Source organism: Papaver somniferum, chromosome 4 (genome assembly GCF_003573695.1).
Source record: "Papaver somniferum cultivar HN1 chromosome 4, ASM357369v1, whole genome shotgun sequence".
Classification (NCBI taxonomy): Eukaryota; Viridiplantae; Streptophyta; class Magnoliopsida; order Ranunculales; family Papaveraceae; genus Papaver; species Papaver somniferum.
The window spans coordinates 58,440,366-58,458,316 of NC_039361.1; the positions used below are offsets into that span (position 1 = coordinate 58,440,366).

At 35.9% G+C, this 17,951-nt stretch overlaps 1 long non-coding RNA gene across 3 annotated transcripts; it reads right to left on the reverse strand.

Moving 5' to 3' along the window:
* Positions 1 to 10,017: 10,017 nt before the first annotated feature.
* On the reverse strand, positions 10,018 to 13,091 carry LOC113273908. 3 transcript variants are annotated; one of them, XR_003322668.1, is made up of 6 exons: positions 12,681 to 13,091; positions 12,518 to 12,559; positions 12,134 to 12,420; positions 11,590 to 11,713; positions 11,239 to 11,285; positions 10,018 to 10,584 (listed from the first exon to the last, which is right to left on the reverse strand). It is a non-coding gene; the product is annotated as an uncharacterized LOC113273908 (long non-coding RNA). The 3 variants fall into 3 exon arrangements; XR_003322667.1 differs by having other exon boundaries at positions 12,102 to 12,420; XR_003322669.1 differs by having other exon boundaries at positions 12,102 to 12,423.
* Positions 13,092 to 17,951: the final 4,860 nt, after the last annotated feature.

Genomic DNA, 17,951 nt, shown 5'->3' on the forward strand with positions numbered 1-17,951 from the left:
GATGGTCCTGCTTTGGCTTCCGCAAAAAAAAAATATATGCACCATAAGGACTACAAGAAAGCTTGAATATACTCCCTCCGTCCGTCCCACTATTACTCCTATTTACTTTTAAATTTTGTCCCATAACAGATGACCAATGTCATTAATCAAGGAGATACTTTTAAAATTATCATTTTAATTGATTATTGTTAGTATAAGAAATATGCATAATTGATAGGCATGTTTACGTATGTGTTTTAAAACTAGAAATAACCCGTGTCGTAACGGCACGGCATGAGATTAGTGGAGAGTTCTAATAAATATCTAGAGATAGCTCGTACCGTAACGGCACTGCTTTAATATGATATCTGACTGGTGTAATTTTTTTTTTCCGGACTTTAAACCGTGTTCCTTTACAAGATAGTTTTCTATTTTGTTTTAAGCGAAAATAATGTCTATAAGTATATTGTAAAATTATTCATATACATTATCGAAAAAAGAACACAAAATCATTTAAGTAATAGTATGTATGCATATCTCACTTATGAGTTATGAATAAAAATAAATAAATAAATCTTGTTTCCCATTAGATTCATCATGTCACCACTAAATCCAATTAATGCATGTATGATATATTAGAGCTAGCACTATGGAGAGGGATATCCCTTCCCTATCCTTCTCTATCCCTCAAAACACCAAAAATACAAGTGTTATGGTCTCCCATATCCGTACTCATGGAGGGATATCACCCTCTTTCCCTACTTGGCTGATCACATCTGATCACCCGTGTAGGGAAGGGAAATCACACGGGTACTGAGTACCCGTATTATTTTACACTTTATGGTTACTCAGTAGTCTTAGTATTTTACACGGTTACTAATTTTCCGTATTTGGTTTTTAAAGTTTTACCCTAAAACTTTCCTTTTTCCTTTTTTTTTTACAAAACTCTTTTTTTTACCTATTATATATCATTTTTGACTCTAAAATATATTTTTTCACCTAAACAAATATATCCTTATTGAAAAAGAAAACTGGGAAAAAAAAGGTTACTCAGTACCCGATTGACACTATTCACACGTCTACCGAGTAGCCGTTTTGTGTAGGGAAGGGATGAGAGGGCACCATACCAAGCTTGGCTTCCTTATGCTATCCCTTCCCTATATATGAAGGATAGGGAAGGGATGGGGCTCTCCATAGTGCTAGCTCTTATGATTTCATTTAATGTTTCTTTGAATATCTTGAGTTAAGAGGTGATGCAATAAATTAAAGATTAATAAATTTTGATTCATAATAAAAGGGGTTACAGAAACGACGATCGTCGGATGTCTTTCGCTGGGATGAGACTGGGATGGTCGGATGTAACGTCTGTCTCTCAAAATGTTATCCAACCGTCCAAGCTCAAAAATCCATTCTGTTTTGTATTATAGATATTTTTCAATGGTATGAAGTTTGCAAATATCCGTGGTGTAGTTTGAGAGATAAATCATTTTAAAATTTCACTAGTTATTATCATACAAGATATAATTGTAAAAAAATATTTAAAAATACTTTTTCGATTCCTTATCTTAAAAGTTGGTCAATCTTAAACTAGGTCATCTAATAATGAGACGGAGGGAGTATAATTTTTCATACCCAACGGCAGCCCATGTTTAAGATATTCAAGAAAGATTTTATCTTTTCTTGTGTTGTTTACTTGTCACGATGAAAATCACCATCACAACACAAAGTAAAGACCTACCGCTACTGCTTCCATCCTCACAATCGTCATCTCGTCCTAATATGTCCATTCAAATCTGTACCAAAAAATTAACCAGGTTACTGTGGTAGTGCAAGATTTACCCAAAATATCACAACAAAATAGGATGGATGCTTTAAATAAGTCACACTACAATGGTGTAAAACTTCATATAAAAACAACACGAAAAAAAGAATATAAAATCGGTTCCACTAAAACAGTGTAACATTTTAGCAAGGTATGAACTACGAAGGAACACTATGATTGCATGAGGGTAATACGGGGTACTGTATGGTTCTATAAACTACGATACGGACAATTGTTCCATCACCTCCCTAAAACTGTTTTTCTTTTTCCTCTGGGCCAATTAACTTCACCCGATTGCTAATTTGGGTACCCTTTAAAATCTGGAGCACACATATCTAATCTTCTCATTGGTTATTCATTGGACTACTAGTATCTAAATTTCTAAATATTTAACGGTGTATTTGTTTGCAGAATTTATGATTTCGAGGATTTATAATTGTGATACCCGTCGTTCTTTTTGGTCCGGATTTTGGTTTTGAAATGTGGCCCATGTAGTATAAAAACAGTTATCCCTTATAATTTTAGTGTTGGTATTTAGAATGGATGCAAGGCTTTTAAAATGAATTTCTTTTGTAACAGTAGAAATGAAAATAAAATAGTTAATAAAATTAATTATTATTCTTTTATTAGATTTATAATGAGGGAAAAGCAATTAGAATGAGTGGGTCGCAAAATTAATAAAAAAAATATAACTCCCAATACGTTATACATGATCTTAAAATGAGATAATAATTGTTTTGATGGGAGAGTTACATATTGCTTCGATGGTGGAATGGAGGGGGAGGGTTGTTTGGGTGAGAAGTGGGGGATGCAGTAGGCCCGTCATTTCTTTCTTCTTCTTCCATTCTGTTTGCTTATCATTTTCAAAGGGTAAATATCATTGAATTAGTTTGGCAAGAATTAGCGTAGGTAATTATCCCTCTTTAAACGCCTAGGTGGTGGCTCGCCATGTGATATTTTATTTAAATTTTCGCTGTTCTTTTTGGCTCCTTGAATCACAGATGCTTTTAAGTTGGAATATTGAAGAGCGGATTGACAAGGTACTTGTATAATTCTCGTAGTGAATTATGATTATGGTTGTTTGGCAAGTGCATTTGATTGTATAGATATACTATAATATGATCCGTGCCGCAACGGCCTGCGAATGAGTTGGTATTACTGCAAAATGGGTCATCATACTTATATGATATATCTTTTTTTTTTTAACTATGTACTAGTATTTAACCCGGACCGTTTGGCTTAGTTGTCCAAACAAAAATTCAGGAGGTCTTTTTATTGTAAACCATGAACCCATATTTAGAGTGACCACTGATATTTAGTACTCCTGGTTGATTTTTACTACTGATCGTGTTGTTCGTAACTGATCCCGAGATATGGTTATACATCTTCTATGGCCTAACTTCCTTACCATAAAAGTCATATAAAGAAACCTCGAATATGATACCTACAGTTTTTCTACCTTCAACAAACAATGGTGGTTCATAGGTTGAAGTATATATACTCCACATCATAAAGAATAATCACTCAAACCGAGATACTATTGGAGATGATCTATGTAACAGAATATGAAATTCAAGATTTCCAAGACCACCATTTTTTTTTTTGATAATAAAACCACCATTTAATCTAACAAAATTAGGAGAAGAGAGGTCCACTTTTGACGACTTTCTTGAATTTTATTTTTGAAGTTTCCTTTTTATTTTGAATCACTTGTACCTCTTTTTGGACGTAGTTAAAACAATTGTGTGATATTTGTTGACATCCCAAATTTTAGTTAGCGTTTACACCCCGATTGAAATTTAAAGTTTTACCAAAAAGAGGACAAACACAAAGAAAGACCTTTTTGAACTCACAGTAGATAATTAAAATGCCTATGGATTACACAGATACTTGTACAATTTTTAGCAATACTTAGATAGTAGACGTTTGTCTCCGGTCTGGATTTTATTGTCCTTCATTACAAAGTCTCTACGTAACTCTACCCTCATTCTGTTTCCATTTCAGAGGCCATTCCACATGGAGTATTAGAACTAAGTTCATATAATTTGAATGACACACATAAAAGCATCAGGATTGTGCCACGATGGTGCATCCTTTCTCTACAACAAAGTAGTCAAACTACCATAGAGAAAAAGTGGGATATCGACTTTGAACATATGTTTTACTCATCAAAAGTGGGTAACTAATCACTTCCCATTCCAAATATCTCACTGTGGTGCTTCCTGGTGGAACAAAATGTCATTTATTAGGCGACCGCAGATAATCAAAGCTTAAGTATGAGAAAATAAAGTGGCTATAAGTAAATTGCACATGGTTAGGAAGTTGAAACCTCCCGACTCCTTGATAAAGAGAATTTCATTTACTACATACAGGTGAATCATAAATTAGCCTCAAACTGCACCGGGAATAATTTCATCCATGGTGTAGACTGATATCTAAATAATATGTGCCGCCTGCACCACCTACAGAGTAGTTGATTCCCCTAAAATGGTTCTGTTACGAAACTGCAGACCAACAGGGTAGTTGATTCCCCCTAAAATGGTTGCGTCACAAAAATGCTAATGAAAAGTAGATTAGAAGCAATGGATAATACACGTTAACTTACTTCTACACACAATGCATAGTACCACGATATATATATATATATATCTATAACTTGAGTTAAGAAAACGGGAGCTAAGTATCCACACTCACCAAAGCCTCACCACTAAAAATGTAACTTAATATCCACATCTTGATTAAGTGGTATTGTCACCTTAGTCGCCACTCATAAAATCGCATGCCGCTGTAGGGAAGAGGACCACCACTGTGGAACTACGTCCAGCTTCACAACATCAATTCATAATACAGAAACTACTTAGGTAAAATGAAGACAGCAGGGAAAGAAGAAATAATGGGTTGTAGATGCCTCACTTCCAAATCATGTAAGAAGACAACAAATAAACCTTCGTCATATATAAAAAAAAGCAACCCGAAAGATTATCTAAGTGGTTCAGCCATGGTGCAGCCTTACAATCTGCCACTGCCCTTTTTGATGATCACTTACTTAAGTACTTGAGACTTCTCATCACTGGTGATGGTGCGGGGTTTGGTCCTCTACAGCAGCGACTATCTACCTTGCCCATCAAAGATGGTGGACTTGGCATTTACACCATGGCTGACACTAGCGCCTATTGTTACCTTGCTTCTCAGTGTCAGACGACTTCGGTACAAAAGGTGATCCTTGGTAATTCATTCTCAACTGAAAAAGGCTCTGCTTATCAGTTTGCACTACAGAATTTTGCTCAGGTATGTGGCTTGCCTTCTACATACTGTGTCGATGATACTGCCCCCCCATCCATGCACTCCCTGGCAGTCACTTATTTTGATACAGTTAAGAAGCAAATCCCAGACCAATTTTCTATGTCCGCAAGAGATTCCATCCTGTGACAGTGCAACCGTATGAAACATGCACAAGATTATTTAATGGTTGTACCCATCATTGGGCTTAATCAGTGCCTTGGACCTAGACATTTTAGAGCTGTACTTTGCTATCGTCTTGGTATCCCATTGTTTCTTGAGAATGGCTTGTGCCCAAGTTGTAATAAAACCATGGACATCTTTGGTGATCATGCACTTCATTGTGCTAAGGATATAGGCCCCATGTTTCGACATGATATTGTTCGTGATGTAGTCGTCGACATTTGCTTCAAAGCTAGTGTTCCTGCTCGTAAGGAAGTTTCTTTGGGATTTCTGACGAATGATGACAAAGAGCTGAAACCTGCTGATATTCTTGTGCTTAACTGGGAAGACGGAAAGGATGTTTGTATGGATGTCACTGGTGTTTCGCCCTTCGCAGGTGATGGAATTCGCTCTTTCGTCCCAGGGAAAGCTATATCTAATGCGGTTTCACGTAAACACTCTAAATACTTAGACAAGTGTATTTCACATGGCCATGGATTGAGTGTTTTGGCTTTCTCTACACTAGGAGAGTTGGGTGAGGATACTTTGTGTTTTTTCAAGCGCCTGAAGAATTGTTTAGTTAGTAACGATGCTAGTAGTGGTTTTGGTAGCTTTATTTTTCATAGATTAGTCGTTGCTATTCAAAAAGGTGTTGGAGCCCAGCTTGTTGCTAGGTTACCAACCAAAAGCTTTGTATAATGATTAATATTAATGTTTATCTAAGTAACCCAATCTCTAGTTATTATATTTCCGCTCCAAATTTCTATGACAAACAAAACTAATATAAAATGGTGACATAGGGAAAGGAGATACAAAAACCAGCCCCATAAAGCATATACCTTTGGGGAAGGAAGCTTATTACACTCGCTTTTAATGCTACAGAAAACACCTTGGGGTTTAGGGAAGAAGATTTGCTCAGATGCACTACATTGACATTATTGTACATCAAAAATTATAATAAATGCTAGAATTCTAATAAAATATTTGGTAGCAGCTAGAAACATTATTAGGCGGGTACGGAAACAGATGATAAATCCATTGCGAAGGCTGACCATGACACGCCTAATTAAAATCACCAGAATAGGCAACCACATAGTGCTCTCATTATAGTGACGCATAAAAAAAAGAACGACCAATTCAAAATTAACTTTTTCAAGAGTATATCACCCAAGACATCATCAGTGAGCTATTATTAGCTCCTAATCAGAGACTTACCGTAATTTGTTAGCAAAACAACACATGGTAACAAAAGAGATAGAAAGTAACAATTTGAGTGAGAAGTTCTATGTTGGGGTATGTATAGAATTTGTCTAACACGCCAAAAGTGCCACTGTCCTCTTTATTTCTTCTAAGAAGGTTTGCTACGGGTAGTAGAGACACACACAATTGACATAAGAAAAAGTTTGATGAATTCAATAAGAGGGAATCATGTAGTCATGCTACCTGAAGGTGGCCAAGGAATTATATTAACTTCTTCTTTTCGGTGCAAACTGTTCGTGACAAAACTCAAGAGCATCTCCAACTTTCCCGTTGCAAATTAATTTTATCAGCATTTATTACTGAATGAATATGCAAACATTAGTTTCTGCAAAAAAAAAAAAAATCCATCATGTCAGTGTAAGTTACCCCTCCTAAAATGACCTAATCCTACATAGAAAAAATTACTAAAAGAATAAGAGAACGAAAACTTGACAGCAAAACTTTCTCTGAGTGCGGGGAATTGGCAATAGCCCATGTTCTTCAAGTTGTCTCAAGTACATAGCTTGAACAACTTCGGGAATCACCAACTCAAAGGGATTAAAAATGTTTCATGAACATTTATAATGATGAAGAAGCAAGAAATCAGTGTCTACACATGTTAACAACACCGTCCGTATACGAATGCAGTGTCTAGTTATGCTAACAACACCGTTCATATAAATAAATTTAGATTATATTGTTACCTTCACAATAGGATGCACAGTCGTTGCCGCAAACGTCTAAAAATGGCTGGGACGTTCTTTTAGCTCTCTACTACAACAGTTGAATTTGATGGAAGCATCATTATTTAAGTGTTCACAAAAATCCATCAATGTATTTGATTTCTACCGCAACATTTTCATCACTAAACAACAATGACCGGCCATTTAAATCCGTCAAACACAACAATAAACGACGGGTACTCTAGTGTTTGTTTAAATGATTAGCCTGATATGGACGCTAGCTCTTTTATCAATATGTCCTCTACAAACAAAAATCCGCAACGATACATGCAAAAATTCTGCAAAACAAATCGATCAAAAAATATGTCTTTTATCCAAAAATTGAGCATAATAGCAGGAAAAGAATTTACTATTGAATCCCTGCTTCATAAGCATAAGGGGACAGATCAACTGAGATCAAGTCCTTGTTCCACTAAAACAGTAAGTGAGCTGCCATCCCAGCAAATAAAGAGAACTACACTTTGAGATAGAGTAAAAATAAATTCACCAAACTACAGATCATATACAGAATACCAATATCAGCAACCCTCAATATGGTGTGTCGGTGTCCAAACATACACGAAACCAACAAAGATGGATTAAACTGATCAAATACGACCCTAACACTCTGAATCAAGTACCACCATCATAAAAGATCAAACAAAAGAAAAACATGCATTACAATTACCACATTAAAACTCCTTTCAAGTTAGCTAAAATACATATTAGTTGTCTTTTTAGACTGTATAATACAATTGGATCCGCAACACTCGATGCAAATAAAGAACTTTCAAATCCCTAACCTAAGCCAATATGAGATAACCCAAAACCCTGGTAATGGTAGAGATGGTCACCCAGAGAATGGTGCCACAACTAAATCAAAAGAAACATCTTAGAAAAATTAACAAATCAAATCCGCGCATAATCAAAATTACGGAGTATGGTAAAGAAAGAAACTGAGAACCTTTGGGAAATTACCTCTCTTGAGTTTTATGTAGTAGAACATTTCCAAAGTTTGATTAGCCAAAATATTGGAGCTTGGGATTGTTTATTTATTTGGAATGGAAGAACATTTGCTGGAAATTAATTAGGTTGAAGAACTCCCTATTTGGTAATTGGAATGTGACTAAATAGCGGATATTATTTTTGGAAACTCTACCATTGATATGCGTAATGTATGAAAATATTGGAGGTCGAGATCGTCTGTGCCACTGCTTGTGTGTGCCCTATGTGCCACACCAATAGAAACACGCCACATCATTCCTCTCATTAACCATGACTAACTAAATAGATTTTCTATTTATACAACACTAATCGATTAGGAAAGATAATTAATTAGTTAAAGAAGATATTACAAATCCAAGAGAAAATACCGTGTTTCTATTGGTGTGGCACATAGGGCACACCCAAGCAGTGGCACAGACGATCTGGACCCAGAGAAAGCACTGCAGAACCATAAATCAGCACTTTATTTTTGGCAAATCATATAAATGAGAATGAATGGCAGTTTATCTTTGGAAACTTCACCATCATGGGCGTAATGCATGGAAATTTAAGAGTAGAAACCGAATACGGGACGTTGGATGAGGGCGTCAGAAAGGGGTTCATTGTGAGCCACGATGTAACCGTTTCCATTTCATGTATTTTAAGAATAATAGGAACCGTCGATGGCTCAAAAGGACTCAGTCAAAATCGTCGGATTTGACAAAAACCATTTGTTTTTGTAAGATAGATTTTCCTACATAAACAACATAACTAATAATTAAAAAGATGCGATAGCATTCTATGCTATTTCTATCCGTAAGTCTAGCATCGAACTCATACCTCCGGCAGACGCCAAATACATATATACAACAAAGTGGATTTTCGAGTTTATCAAATGCGAGGGGCAAACCTGGCAAATTGATACCTTATAATTTATATAAAACATATTATTTTTCTATTGATGTACTATTCTTACAATGTAGCTAGCTTTGGTACATATTTTAGTGCAAATGGAGTTGTCTAGTGTGTGCATTGTGTTTATTGAAAATAGTGTGTGCATAACAAAAAAATTAAAAGAAAAAAGAAAGATTGTTGATGCTACCATGTTACTAACCCACATAAATTGATGGAAATGAAATAGAGTATAACAGCAACTGAAGTTAGGAGGTAGTTGTAAAAGTTGACATAACAAACAAAAGTTGAATCGAACAAAAACAACAGTAATGGGCTTAATAGCACGGGCTTTGGGTTATTGTTGTCACTGCCGAATATTAGATTCTTAATATCTTCGAGTTAACCTGCAAAAGTGCAAAGGAAATAAGCGGCGAAGAAGAACAACATCATACCTATCAACGGATTTTTGCTTTCAGTAGCCATTGAAAAGTTATTTGATGTGAATCAGATAGTTCAGAGTCCATATAGAAGTGAACAGATGGATACCGAGTTCGGTATAATTTGAGCAAATGTACTAATCCGGTTAAGCATTTGTTCACACACTAATCAACACCATGTTTATCATTATCATTTGCACTTCTATTCATTCTGAAACTGCAAGTGTTGTGCATCTTGTTTGGCTAATTTAGAGATTGCTCGTAAAAGTTAACAATGAGAACAGAGACCATTGGATTCCTTATAAAAGTCATAACATATGCGAAACTTTGAAAGAAATATTACAATTCTACTTAAAAACACATTAATGAATATGGAGGTTATATGTTCCAAATACACTATATGAGAACAGCTGACAGACAAAAAGTCATACCCAATCGAAGTGAAAATTTTGAAAAAATCAAAGAGACAATGAGACAACCCAGACTGAACAACGATTATAATACTAAAGCTATGTCTTGAGTAATCATCAACACAAATAGCCAATAAACGATTACCGGAAAGAAATTAGTGGACCCATAAAATGTACTAACTGATCCTAGCAGATCATGAATTTATATCCAGTACGACATAAGATTCCTTGCATGCCTAAGTAATAGTGTAATACATATACACTATTACATTAAACGTTAATAGTGTAATACATATCTTCATATGGAAACCTCCGAGAAAAGCTATCCACTACAGCAAAAAAATGAACTCACGTGCTTGTGTTACAGACAATTTATTTGGCTTATTGCTTGCGTTTTTCCATAGTGTGTATCTTGGCACCCTTAGCCTCTGCTAACGAACTCAAATCCTTTGATAGCATGAACTTATTATAACTTGGTCAGAGGAACTTGGTTATCAGAGAATATTCACTTACATAGACAAACTCATCTCGCACATAGCAGCCATCAATGTTGCCTTCGCTCATAGCTTCATCCAGAATCGCTCAATAGGGTCCACTTAATTCCCTTAAATAGGGCGACTCCAGTTTTTTGTTTTGTTTTGTTTTTATTGTTAATGCTGTCATCATGCAAAAATCAGAGTTAGAACCATCAGTAAAAAACAGATACGGTATGCAATTCAATAGTTGTTTCCATTGCTATCTAATTTCCCTTTATATTGCAACTTGATTTGAAACCACCGTTGTAAAACACATATTATTTTTTTTTGTTAAGCCAAATGGCAAAGAACCACCCAAAATGAAGTTATCTCATTCTAATCGAAAAAACAGGAGAACAGGTACCTCAATAGCATAAATGGACTATTTTAAGTAATCATTGGTTCTGTGGTTAAGATTGCTCTTCCCATTTTGGAGACAAAACTCGACCGAGAATGCACCCGCTTTTTATGCACCCGCTTTTTATGCCAGGCTGAGTACAGGTTTCAGGGGGACTTGTTTTGTTCTTAAACTAAGTATAAACCTTTGAAAACCAAAACCATTGTGTTTTTATCTCACTTAGAAGAAAAAAAAATCTATGTTGATTATCTAATCCAGAATGCTAAAATTGAAACCCTAAAAATATATTTAGAAGACTGAAATGCCAAAAACAAACAAACAACAATCCTCCTTTTCAATATAAGAAAAGGAGTTACAAAGAGAGTGTGCTTTGACTCCTCCAAGTGTAACAGAAACTCAATGATGCAGCAAGGTCTATGTGGTTGAGCAAGAATTACCACTAAATCATCTTCTTCAAGCAAATTTCGCAGGCCGTTCACAAAATCTGAGGCACAAATTACATGACACTGCATCAAGAATCCCATTATACCATTGACAACATACATATTCACATGAAACAGACTCCAATTTTGTGGACATCCATATCACCCAATAATAATTTTCATACGGCACTACTAAGGGATGCAAACAGTATGCGTCCCTTGTGTCTATCTTAAGCTGAATAAATAAAACAGATAAATTAAATACCAAATAATTTTTTTTTAACCTATTGACACACTGAAAGTATACTAACAGGTACAGCAGTAACAGAATAGTTCAAATGAAAGCCTAAATAGTCAGAAAGAAACCTTGAGGAAAACTGGAAATGCTATTATAGTGCATTCTTTATGGATGCATTTTGTATCACCGTCACTCCTGCTATAAAAATTCTTAAAATCTCCGTCACTCCCAATTCTTTGTTTTTCTGATACCCTATGGAAAACCAAAAATAACATTCGAAATCATACAAAGATACTAAAAACAATCATCAATCAGTAGGTGAAGTGGCATATATACCTTGCTAATCTATGAAACTGATTACCAGATTAATGATATAAAGAATATTTTTTTTACTAATGATAACACCATCTTAAGCAAGATGACCACCTAACTTTAACCAAAAACGACGAAAAGATGGATGAAATGAAATAATGCGTTTTGGCGTCATTGTAGTAATCAGCACCCATTTGTCTTCTGGATCTTTTTTGTGTATGGTTCTCTTCATATTCAGAAGAATGCGCACATCTATTGATCAATTTTGGTAGGAAATTAATAGAAAATTAAACTGATATGTAGGGGATTAATTAGCATACATGAATACCTATGAATGAGAAATAACGGTGATATTAATACCATTGAATGGCGAGATTTGGGGACGTTGGATGACGACTTGAAATGTGGGATCATTGCCGATGTGTTTTGTAGAAAAACCCCAAGGATCAATCTTCAATTTTGCACCACCAACATAGAAATTCATTGTATGGTAAGGGTATGGGTGGAATGTGCAAATGTGGTAAACCGGCAAACGAAAATAAGAGTGATGGAGCTGCCAAGAGAACAACTTCGAGATACTTTTGTTCCAAACTTCTGAGCATCTGCATCTCCATTGTAGTTAACATGGTTTAGACTTATAGAACACCCTGCTTTAAAAGTGATGACAGTTGATAAGTCATAAGTTAATAAGATGGGTAATTTCAAACTCAAATTAGACACTATGTGTATGTTCATTTTTCATACCTAAAATGGCTTCATTGGTTGAGTTCTCCACTGATTTTTCATCTGTTGCACAAAAAACAAAAATATCCAATACAATGCTATTAATTTGGAAATCAAATTGCAGTCCAATAGAAACAGTGGGTCAATGAAAATTCAGCAAGCCGTCAGATTCAAAATTATTTACCTGAAATAGAAGATAACTCTATTCTCAATAGACCAACAAAAATCTTCAACAATACATCCAAATATTAAGAAAGTGAAGATGATCAAGAAACCCAAATCCAAATTTACCAATCGAGTACAAATCTAATTTATCTAAAGAAAAATTAATCCAAACTAAGATAGAAACGAAAAACGAAATGGAGAAACCTATGAAGATGATTTCCTCTCTCGAGGTTTATATAGTGGGGTTTCGTAAATCACATGATCCTAATCAAAGAAAACGAATGTGGCAATTAGTGGCTTCTGTAACTGGAAAATAATGGGACGAGAATTACGAAGAAACTTGAATTTTTGTAAATGGAAGAAAAACCCTAATTAATGTTTTTGTAACCGAAGAGAATTAGTGCAAGAACGGGTATCAGCCGATGGATTGTGCTTAAAAGGTGGCTTCAATCTCAGCCACGATTTATGTTTGGAACTTTTAAAAATACCCATTTAAAGCCGTCAGATCATGCAAAACACATTTGATCATGCAAAACACATTTGTTTTTGTAAGATATATAGTGGTCATTGACTCATTGGTATGATAAAATGTACGAGCGGTCCCCGTACCGAGGATATACGGATAGGTGGGGCACGACCCAAGGATACTCGTGCAAAGGTTGATGGCGACGCCCGTGCTGAGGATACACGGATAGGCGGGGCACAAACCGAGGATACTCGTGCATTTAAGATGATTCAATGCATTGTTTTGGAAGGTGTGAAGGCGGTTGCAAGGTTTCTGGGGATGAACTACGACATGCTTGATCCCTTTACTGGATACGTAGGCAGCCGCTTCGCGGTTCAGCATTTGCACTATAAAGGAAAGTATTTAGTTTCATTTTCTCTTGTTAAATTGGTCATCATATTGATTGTAATTTTGTTGTATTATGAAAATTTAATAGTTAAATAAATGAAAAAAAAATGTTAGTGTTGCTCATTCCGATTCGTAACGCCAGGAGTTCGGATTTCAAAGTGGGTGTGAACCAGATCCGGAACTCGGGGTGTTACAATAATTTCATGGGATTACCAATTCTGGGATTCATGTAAATCCCCTTATGTGTTTGACATCTCATTTAAAATTCCTAGGATTCGTTGAATTAACTTGTTTTAGAGTCCATATACTGTTTGGTATACCCTTGGAATCTTAAAGTAGTATATATATATATATATATGAGATTTTAAGTTAAAAAAAGTGGGCCCATAAATCCCTTAATAAGTTTCCCACCAAATCTTAGGGGGAGGGTCGGACTCCATATGGAGGATTTGCTGGAAAATTGATTCCCATGGGAAGCGTGATTCCATGGATTTGGGCAACCAAACATACCGAAGGAAACGTAATTCCACCAAATCCCATGGATCCATAAATCCCACCTTTAAAATTTTACATCCAAACTCACCATAAGTTTATCATATGCGTTGGAAACGCGTAAAAATAAATAAATAGAAACAGTGATTTTAAATGAGAGGTATAAGAAAATTAACTTTAGAATACAACCAATGAGAAGTAGAGTTATTTGTACATCCCAATTTTCAATGAAGGATGCACAAATTGCTCCTTTCCCATCATAAGGTATTATAAAAAGAAAACTATTAGGCTGGTTCCTATAGAAGATGTCATAAAATTGAATCTGTCGAATGCCCTAGAAAACTCGCCGCGCCATTATGTGAAAATCAACCAACATAGAGTCTATATCGGCATGTAGAGACTCTGTTACCAATAACAACGATAGAGTTCCACGAGTCTCTCTCTTTAATGGCTATTTCCCCTTTTATTTCATATGTATATATAACCTAACTAATTTTAATTTATTCACACTATTTTACATAAATTTTACACTATTTACCTATTTCTTTCTCGTTCATCCTCAATCTACTTATTTCTAATTTTATAATCAATGGACTATATGGAGTTTTTACTGTATATCTAGTTCAGGCCTCTCGCGCGCCATTTCCTTTTAAACTACACACGAGGTGGTAGGTTCCAGTCCCACTATCATTTTATATTGGCCCAATGACGAAGAACTTCAGTTGTGGACTTAGCAAAAAATAAAAATAAAAATAAAATAAAAATCAATGGATTCTTCTGATGAAGAGATGCAAACTTATATGAATCGATTTAAATCACAACAAATATATGTTCGGATGTTGCGCAAATAGATGCTGAGTCAGATGAAGATAGAGAATTAACCAACACTATGACGTTGATACATTCAAGACATATACTTAGAGATCCAGAAACAAAGGAGTATTCACAAGAAGATGTGTGTATCAAGACAAGGATGAGTTCCACCAAAAGCTAATGCACAATTTTTTTATTCCCGATTTTTTGTACTCTTATGAAGATTTCCAACGTAACTTCTGCGTGCCCGGAAACTTGGTGATAAAGATTAATGAGTCTTGTCAGGTATAACCTCAATTTAATTATCAGTTTGATGAGTTTACAGAAACCAAACGAGGCAGATGTTAGAGAAATACTAAAGCAACAACATGATAAGGGATTTCCAGGAACGCTAGGTAGTCTTGACTGCATGAATTAGGTATGATCGGGATGCTTTACCTATTGAGTCGGTCAATAAGGGTCATTATCCAAAACCAATTGTTATATCAGAAGTTGTTGCTACTACTTATGATTGTTGGATATATCACGCTTTTTTTGGTCTTTTGGGTTCACAAATGACATAAATGTTTTGCACAAATCGCTTCTGTTTGAAGATCCAATGTGTGGAATTTACCCCAAAGTACATTTCACATACAATGTGATAGTTGATACACTCATGGGTATTATCTTGCGAATGAAACGTATCCAAAGTGGTCAACCTTAGCTCAAGCTTATCGTCACCCCCCAGGCGACTTCGGTCTTTCATTTAGGTTTTGTAACAGTAAAAAAAAAAATTTGAAGAAGGATGTGGTACGTGCTTTTGGAATTATGAAGGGGAAGTTTGCTATCATTTGTGGGACATTTCATGGTTTAAGTGCTCGTAAAATGCATTAGACTATGCTCACTTGCATAATTTTTCATAACATGGTAATTTAGGAAATGAGGGTAATAAGAATTGGACTAACCATGCTGATCAAGATTTGAGGCTTGAGATTTAACCACAAAAATGGATACTGCAAGGAATTATGTATTAATGATTAATCATATTCAGAATCAGAATCGGTATGATCAGGATAAGAGAAGATCTGAAAGAGAATCTTTAGGCCGAGTATGGATGATCGGTTTTATGCAATATCAATTTTTGCTTTAAACATTTGAATGTTAAATTGCTTTTAAGTTTGGTAGTTTATTTAATATTCATTTTTAGTTTGTGTAATATTAATTTGAAATATGATCTTTTGCAACTTTTACTTGTCCGAGTGGCTAAAACTGTAACGCTAACAACTGGTTTATCCGACGGCTAGTTTATTCAAGAATCTCAAACAATCCCTCTATATACTCACCCATTTCCATTTCAAAATCACACCTTTTGTACCAACTTTCCAAAAAAGTTTCTGCTCTTACACTGATCTCCAGAATTATGGTTGATCCTAGCTTTACTATAGACGGAGATTTATGTCTTTGCAGAAACTGGTTTACTCAGTCAGAATTACTTGGTTAAATTCATGATACCGTCTGCACAAACACAAGTAAACCTCACAACCGAGATCTTTCAATGTTCTTCTTTCGATTTGTAAAGCGATATCGACTTAAGGATGAAAGTGATGCTTAAATAAAAGCGCGGTCTCGAGAGAAATGGCGAAGAGGGAAAGGAAATAATTTCAAATACGAAGTTTATTTTCACATCCTTAAAGGATTTATCATAACCCGTATGAGATATTATAATGTTTTTCTTGCAAATGCGGGGGTATAACAACTACACCCAATATTTTGTTCGGCAATCTCTATGGACTAAACTCCATGTTTGTACCCAAAATAAATTTTAGGCACTAAACACGATGATTTTGGTGTTGTTGAATGAAACAGGGTTAATAACAGGAAATAATCAAGAATGAAAGACACACGAATTTAACGTGGTTCGGCGAATTTTGCATACGTCCACGGATGAATCTCCTTGGGGAGTGATATTTTATTGATGTTTGGGTTACAATAATTTCTGATCTCTTAAGGGTTTGCCGGTTAATTTTTTTCTCCCCTATCAGGATTATATTCTCCCTATTTATACAATTCTAAAATAGGCTCTTCCCCTCATTATGATGTAAACATAAATTGTATTTATTTCCCTTGCATGAAACCTCCTGGAATTAATTTTGCATGCAACCTCCTGGAATTAATCCTCCATGCATAACTCCTAGCATTAACCTTCCTTGCATGGCTCCATGTGTTGATTTGTGGGCCTCCCGTGTATTTTGTGCACGGTACAAACATCGCCCCCTTTTAACCTCCAACTTGTTGGGGTTAAGAATTTTTTTTTTCCTTCGCGTCGATCGTCGATGATGTAACTGGCAAGTCGCCCCCAAGCGTGAGTAGAAACATTACAAAGACGCCTCCAACTGTGATAACCTGCAATAAAATTTGCTCACGTGCTAGGCGAGTCTTTTTGCCACGTGGTGGAATTGTGATGCTCGATAGCTAGTCGAGTCTTGAGTAGAATGTAGTGTGTGCTTGCGGCTGGGGCAAGGCTTTTTGCTCGCAATGTAACAAAGCTAGCGCTTGCTGCTCGGGCAGGATGGATGTTGCTTGTATTAAGTACGAGTATTTGGACCAATATCGGGCATTGGGATCATGGTTCAGACGAGACTTTATGCTTGCCAAGCTGCAAGTCTTTCATACTCGCATGCAAGACGAGATTTTATGCTTGCAATAAAAGCAAGACTTATGTGCTCACGTGCAAGGTGAGGCTTTAGGTGCTTGCAAAGTGATGCAAGGCTAAATATTGAAGGGTCTATGCAATCCTCATCTCGAACTCGATCATGTCGTTATCCACGAACCTCGAACTCGATCATGTTGCTGCCCTGAGTGCATAAAAAAGTTTCTCGAACACATAAATTTTTGCTTCCATGTTGTAGGGAATTGAAAGACGATTCTAACGAGCCAAAAATCACTCAATTCGGACTTAAAACGAATAAGTTATTGACGAAAAAAGGTTTGAACAAAGAGTGCGTGTTGTTGCATACGTGGCAGTGCTGACTGAATCAGAAGGATGATGAGGCACTGCTGACTGGGCGACATTATTGACATGGCACCCGAATGATGCCGACGTGGCAATACCAGGTAAGGAAGTTGACGACACCGTCGCTGATGTGGCAGCTG